Source organism: Bos grunniens, chromosome X (assembly GCF_055505025.1).
Source record: "Bos grunniens cultivar Pamir isolate PY7600 chromosome X, Bosgru_T2T1.0, whole genome shotgun sequence".
NCBI classification, from domain to species: Eukaryota; Metazoa; Chordata; class Mammalia; order Artiodactyla; family Bovidae; genus Bos; species Bos grunniens.
The window spans coordinates 81,439,744-81,447,583 of record NC_141194.1 but is presented as its reverse complement, the minus strand read 5'-3'; the positions used below and the strand labels follow the sequence as shown (position 1 = coordinate 81,447,583).

Sequence of the window (7,840 nt, the reverse complement as noted above, 5' to 3'; positions counted from 1 at the left end):
CTAGTCAAAGCTGTTTCCCAAGGGTACATTTTTCAACAGAGGCAGAAGGCAGTTTATGAATGATCTGAGAAAGGTATAGTTGATAAAAGGATCTTGTTATTAGACAGAGAAACATAGGAGGACACTTCCAGGGAGAGAAGAAAGAGAAAGCAAAAGACTAAAGATATAAAAGGTAATCTTAAAAACTGAAAAAATTAAAAATCATTTTGGTATTGAATAAGGCTGGTAATAGTGATTAATTGTACAAATTAAGCTCACTTGGACCCATATTATAACATTTGTTTTCCCCTGGTGGCTGAGATGGTAAAGCCTCTGTCTACAATGTGGGAGACCTGAGTTCAATCCCTGGGTTGGGAAGATTCCCTGGAGAAGGAAATGGCAACCCACTTCAGTACTGTTGCCCAGAAAATCCCATGGATGGAGGAGCTTGGTGTCCATGGGGTCACAAAGAGTTGGACACGACTGAGCGACTTCACTTTTATAACATTTTTATGCATGTGTCATGTTTTAAGTTTTTTTTTTATATGGGCCATTTATTGAATTTGCTATAATATTGCTTCTCCTTTTTATGTTTTGGGTTTTTGGCCACATGATACGTGGATATTAACTCCCCAACTCGCACCTCCTGAATTGGAAGGCAAATTCTTAACCACTGGACCACCAGGGAAGTCCCTTGTGTCATGTTTTATAAGACTTTCCTATAGCATCTTCTCTGCCCTACCTACTTCTTTTCTGACATCATTCTCTATTGTTTCCCAGGGTACCCCCACTTACTCTATTGTAGCAATACTGACCTCCTGGTTATTCCACAAACACACCAAGTAATCTCCTACATCAGTGCTACTATATTTGCTTCTCATTTCCCTGGAATGCTCACCTTGGAGGTATAGTTGTGGCTTAATTTCTTTTCCTTCAGGTGTGTTCTCAAATGCCATCTTGTCTGAGAGGACTTCCCTAGTCACACCTGGTTACTCTCTGACTTTATCCTGCTTCATTTCTTTTTTTTTTTTTTTTTATCTTAATTAACAGAGTAGTCACTGTTCAAGCTTTATTTATTGTTTTAGTTGGTGTAACTTAGTTGGCTGCATTATTTATGTAATCTTCCCTTTTTACATTACAAGGCAATGTACACTATTCTGATACATACAGTACATAAGATTCTTTAGAACAGTTATGCACATGGCATGCAATACTGGATTTGTACATTGGATCCCAGGAATTGATCAACTGGAGGGAAAAAAGTTGGACTAGGCACCTTGGCTAAAGGAACCAGAGGTTATATTACACAGTAAATACACATCTGGTTTGAAGGGCAACTGTAGCATCTGCAACATGGGCAGTGGTACCTCTTGAGAAGTTGAATTATTTGACAAACCAATTTAGGACCACACAAGGTAAGTGCCATCCAGCATCAGGGTACAGCTGCAAGGTTTCATGAACCATTCCTTGTCATCCAGCAGGGTTTTATGAACCATTCCTATTTCTAACATTAGGAAATTGATTTTTTCCTAGGCTGTCTTAACATTACTGTTTTAATCACAGATCAGATATAAAGGACAATATGAATTACAACCTCCAACTAAAATCCTGTGTAGCCTAGACAGTGAAGTGATACAACATTAGAAGACTTTAAAACTGCAGTTCTTTCTGGATCCCCCAAAGTGTATCTGCACTCTTCTTCAAACAGGCCTCTTCTTCATGAGTCAGAGTCACTTTCACAACGTCTGAGATTCCATTCTGTCCCAAGATGCAAGGAACACTAAGGAAGACATCCTCTTTTATTCCATAGAGACCCTTAATCATGGTGGAAATCGGATGCACCCGCCTAAGATTCTTCATTATACTTTCTGCCAAATCGGCCACTGACAGTCCAATGGCCCAGGATGTGTAGCCTTTCAGTTTGATCACCTCATAAGCACTGTCAACCACTTGTTTGTGAACCGCTTTCCACTGTTCCTTATCTGCATCAGTGCCTAATTCAGGGTGTAAATTCTTCAGGGAGACACCAGCAACATTCACTCCACTCCATACAGGCACACTAGAGTCACCATGCTCCCCAAGGATCCACCCATGGCAGCTTAATGGGTGAACTCCCAGCCTCTCCCCCATGAGATAACGGAAGCGAGCTGAATCCAGATTGCAACCACTTCCAATAACACGGTTTTTGGGAAAGCCACTTATCTTCCAAGCCACATAGGTCAAAATATCGACTGGATTGGAAACAACAAGCAACTTGCAATTTGGGCTGTATTTTACAATATTAGGAATGATGAATTTAAAGATGTTCACGTTACGCTGGACCAAATTCAGACGGCTCTCTCCCTCTTGCTGACGTGCCCCAGCTGTGATAATAACCAGCCTGGAGTTTGCTGTCACATTATAGTCTTTGCCAGAGACAATTTTTGGTGTTCTAAGGAAAAGGCTGCCATGTTGGAGACCCATCATCTCTCCCTTCAGTATATCTTCCATGACATCAACAAGAGCAACTTCATCTGCCAAGTCCTTCATTAAGATACTGATGGCACAGGCCATGCCAACAGCACCAACCCCAACAATTGTAATCTTATTCTGGGGGACATGTTCTTCCTTAAGAAGATTCTGAATCAGCTGATCCTTGAGAGTTGCCATCTTGGACTTAGACCCTAAAGGAACCGGGAGTGACCGTCGAGCGGGCGGGCGTCGGAGGCGCACGGCGTGGGATCCGGACTTGGCTGCAGCGGCTCCAGTACCTTCATTTCTATTCAAAACAAATATTACCATCTGTTACTATATTTGAAATTGTCTGTTTATGTGTTTAATGTCAGGGCTCAGTAGAAAGTAAGCCTCATGAAAGCAGTCTGCTTAGTGATCTATCCCTAGAATCTATGATAGTGTTTGCCTGGCACATAGTAGATGCCAAATAAATAGATATTGAATGAATGAATGAAGTACTTTCCATGACAATCCTGTGAGGTAAGTTGAACAAGTAATGATCTAAGTATCCAATGTCCCCATTTTATGAACAGAGAAACTGAGGTTAGAATGGGTAAGTGACTTGCCCAAAGTCAAGCAGCTTTTATGTGAGAGCTGAGAGCAGAACAAATCCTTTGGCATACGTGTTGAATCCCTACACCAGCTGAACACAAGAGGAAGGCTTATCCTTGGAGATATCATGGAAATGGGAGCAAAAGAGCGGCAGGATGCAAAGATTTTAAAATATAGAGGAAGCAAATTGAGGAAATTCTTATTAAGTAGGAAGAGAGTGTATCTAAGGCAACTGGAAAGTAAAATCATGAGAATGATTTTTGAAGAGAAAGGGGAAAGATAATAGCAAAAAGGGCAGCTAGAATAACTGAAGCTTAGGAGGAGTTGTAATTCAAGTAGCTTAAATAGAAATTGTTTGAAAATGGTGAAATATCATTTAAAAAAGGAGGAGCCATCTTTTACTTGGAGCATGAGTACAATGGTCTTCTCTGATGGCTCAGCTGGTAAAGAATCCTCCTGCAATGCAGGAGACACAGGAGACTCAAGTTTGATCCCTGGGTCGGTAAGATCCCCTGGAAGAGGAAAATGGCAACTCACTCCAGTATTTTTGCCTGGAGAATCCCATGGATAGAGGAGCACGGTGAGGTATAGTCCAAAGGGTCACAAAGAGTCAGACATGACGGAACAACTAAGTACCACACACACATGGTCATGATGTTGAGAGAAGGAAATTGCATGCACTTTGGCATGAATTGAGGTAATTGTTCTAGAAACAGAAATACTAGTAAAGAAACATTCCTAAAGCGGAATGAGCAGAATTCAATGACTGATAAAATATCTGGAGTGAATGACTAAAATTTCTGAGCCTACCCCGAAATATATGGTTTATGCTTTGAGAGAGGCAGGGAAGTTAGAAACAAACTATCACATGAATGCATTTATTCTTTGTCACACTTCTGAGAATAGAGCAGCATGCTTAATATTGAATTTAATTCTAAGATCACAGACCAAATTTTATACCATATAAAATAGAAGAGCCAAGTGGCAGAGCATTAGATATGGATACACTTTTTGGACCATTACATCAGAATAATTTTGTGTCTCTACTTTGTTTAAGGGGACATATTAGAGTATAAATTTTGGTTATATTAACTCAACTTGATTCCCGGCATAGTGATTTTCAAACAGAAAATGAGATTACAGTTCAGCTTTAATATTCACTAATGTTAAATTCGCCTAATTAAAAGACAACAATATATTTTATAATGGGGAATTATCTCAAGCAAAGTCTTTGATTATTTCTATTTCTGACAAGAATTAATAGCAAACAAATACAGTCTCACACACACACACAAATTTTGATACAATTATATATTTTTAGAACAGTGTAACAAACCTCTGGAACACTCATTTGCATTTATATAATTTAAAGTGTCTTGTTATGACCATTTTTTCTAAATACTATGCAAATGGAAGGGTTTCATTTATATTAATAAAGGTGACAGACAGCACACTGTGCCTTGGAACTTATTTGTATTTAACAGCTCAGCCTTATTATTATTATTTGTAATATCACCCATATGGAGGGGAGGTGACACATTCAGAAGATAGTAACTAATATATTCAATCAAAAATGTTTAAACCAATCATACATATAGAATTTAGCTGCAGACAGAAATGCAGGTAGGATATTAAAATATGCAAAGCACTAAACTAGAGCAAACCACTGAGCATATATAGAAGGTGTATCTTTTCCACATGCCAAGGTAACTGAGAAACCTAAGAGGAAGGTGACTGTATATTTGGCACAAGATAGAACAAATAATTGGCTGAAAGCATTTTTGGCATGTGGTTCAGGAGTTGCAGAGAAAATTGGAAGTGGTGGGGGTAACTGTTCATTCATCTTTATATGGAATCTAGTCAACGTGCAGAAGAATTGGAAAGATTTCATAAAATGAACCTATCTGTGAACACATAGGACATTATCAGGATCCCATATGCCCTCATAATCCCTTCTAATCACAATCACCACACTCCACCAAGGGTAAAAACCTTGACATCTAACACTTGTGTGTTTCTATATGTGATATAAATGGAATCATGTACAATGAACTTTTTGGTTTTGATAGCTTACAGTGAACAATGTCGGATTCGTGATCTCCGAAGAAGATTTAGCTTTGGGACCAGAGACCAGGCTTGACCACTCAGGGCTCTTGTGTGGCACAAGTTTTATTACAGTGAAAAGGGACAGAGAAAGCTTCTGACATAAACATCAGAAGGGGGCGAAGAGTGCCCCACTCGCTAGTCTTTAGCAAGGGAATTATATACTTTTTAATTAGTTATTACAATAAATCAAAAGAATGTCTCAAGTTTGTGAAAATTTTACCAGACCCACTCCCACAATTTACATTTTAGGATAACAGGATTAGAATTTAACAATAGAACATCCTACCAGACCTACTCCCATAATCTACATGCTAAAATATCAGGATTAGTCAGAAGGTTTTCAGGAAGGAGGAACTGTCCTCAAGCAGGATACATTGTTGTTATATAATCCCTAGTACAGAGTTTAAACTGAGTTGTTTGTTATGTAATCATCAGTTTCGGGTTTAAAGAAAAAAAAAAAAAATTTATGTGACTAAGACTAGGAATGTAGAGGAAAAAAAAAATAAAGTTTGTTCTTTCCTTCTTAAGAATTCCAGACCCCTATCTCCTCCTCAAGAACCCCAGACCCCTCTCTCCTTAGGGACCCCCGGTCTTCTTATCAACCTGCCTACTCTCAGTTTCTGCTTTTCACTCAAAATTTTGTATATGCGACTTGTACAGACTGTTGTATGCGGTTGTAATTTATTCCCATTGCTCTACAGAACTGCTGTGTGACTATACTACGTTCTACTGTTAATGAACATGTGGATTGTTATAGTCTGGAATAATTATGAAGAGAGTTACTATAAACATTTTAGTACATGTCTTTTAGTCAATATGTGTGCTTATTTCTGTTGGATATACCTAGGAGTCTATTTGCTAAGTCTTGGGTGTGCATTTATTCAATTTTAGTAGTTACTGACAAATAATTTTCTTAAATGGTTGTATCAGTTTCAGTCCTACTAGCACTAGGAGAGTCCTAATTCCACATCCTGATACTTAGTATTATCATTCTTTGCAAACTTTACAATTCTGGTGGATGTGTATATGTAGTTCATTGAGTAATATAGTTGAGTTCCTTAGTCACTTGTGAATCTTCTTTTGTGAAGTTCCTATTCTAGCCTTGATTTTTTTTTTCTCTTGGATTCTCTGACCTTTTCATTATTGGCATCCTACAAGAATTCATTATCATTGTCCAACAAATATTCTGGGTACAAGCCTTTTTTTATATATATATAAGTATTGTGACTATCTTCTGTGAGGGTTTTTTTCTGATCTTTTAATGGTGACTTGACAAACAGCAGTTCTTAATTTTAATACAATCTTAATTATCATTGTTTTATAATACATTATGATGAATGCTTTTTGGATTCTGTTTCAGCAGTCTTTGGCTGCTCCAAGTTTACAAAGATGAATTTATTTTAAATCTGATGTGCAGTCCACTTGGAATTGATTTTTGTGTATAGCATGATGTAAGGATCTAGATATTTTTTCAAACATGAAGATGGCATTCATTCAGTACCATTTACTGAAAAGGTCTTCCTTTGTTCACTGCACTCTAGTGTCATTTTTGCATTAATCAGATGACTATATATACAAGCAGTGTGGGACTGTTTCTGAACCCTAGTTTGTTCAATTGGTTACTTTGCATAAACTTTTACTAATACTACATTTTTTCCGTTATTATAGCTTTATAAGAGACCTGGATTTCTCAAAGTATAAGTCCTCCAGTCTTGTTGATCTGTTTTTTTTTGTTTGTTTGTTTTATTTTGTTTATAACCATCAACAAAGGCTAAAAGAATGAGGTTTACCTGTCAGCCTCACTATAATGTGTCTTCTCCAAACAATTGCTATTGCATGTTCAGATATTATGAAAATGTGACTAAAAGTAACCAATTTTGGAGGTCATCTCTGAGCTATTAACTTCAAATAGAATTTTATTTCTTTCTAATGCATATAAGAATATATATAATAAACTTAGAATAGGTGAAAAATAATCAGATCAGATCAGTCGCTCAGTCGTGTCCGACTCTTTGCGACCCCATGAATCGCAGCATGCCAGGCCTCCCTGTCCATTACCAACTCCTGGAGTTCACTAAGACTCACGTCCATCGAGTCAGTGATGCCATCCAGCTATCTCATCCTCTGTCATCCCCTTCTCCTCTTGCCCCCAATCCCTCCCAGCATCAGAGTCTTTTCCAATGAGTCAACACTTCACATGAGGTGGCCAAAGTACTGGAGTTTCAGCTTTAGCATCATTCCTTCCAAAGAAATCCCAGGGCTGATCTCCTTCAGCATAGACTGGTTGGATCTCCTTGCAGTCCAAGGGACTCTCAAGAGTCTTCTCCAACACCACAGTTCAAAAGCATCAATTCTTCGGTGCTCAGCCTTCTTCACAGTCCAACTCTCACATCCATATATGACCGCTGGAAAAACCATGGCCTTGACTAGACGGACCTTTATTGGCAAAGTTATGTCTCTGCTTTTGAATATGCTATCTAGGTTGGTCATAACTTTCCTTCCAAGGAGTAAGCGTCTTTTAATTTCATGGCTGCAGTCACCATCTGCAGTGATTTTGGAGCCCAGAAAAATAAAGTCTGACACAGTTTCCACTGTTTTCCCATCTATTTCCCATGAAGCGATGGGACCGGATGCCATGATCTTCGTTTTCTGAATGTTGAGCTTTAAACCAACTACTTCACTCTCCACTTTCACTTTCATCAAGAGGCTT

The 7,840-nt window shown here is 38.4% G+C and overlaps 1 pseudogene across 1 annotated transcript; it reads right to left on the bottom strand.

The window, feature by feature from the left end:
• Positions 1–994: 994 nt before the first annotated feature.
• Positions 995–2,726, bottom strand: LOC147340764 (L-lactate dehydrogenase A chain pseudogene; annotated as a pseudogene). Its single transcript, XR_015159125.1, has one exon. The product of XR_015159125.1 is annotated as an L-lactate dehydrogenase A chain pseudogene (transcript).
• Between the last annotated feature and the right edge of the window lie 5,114 nt (positions 2,727–7,840).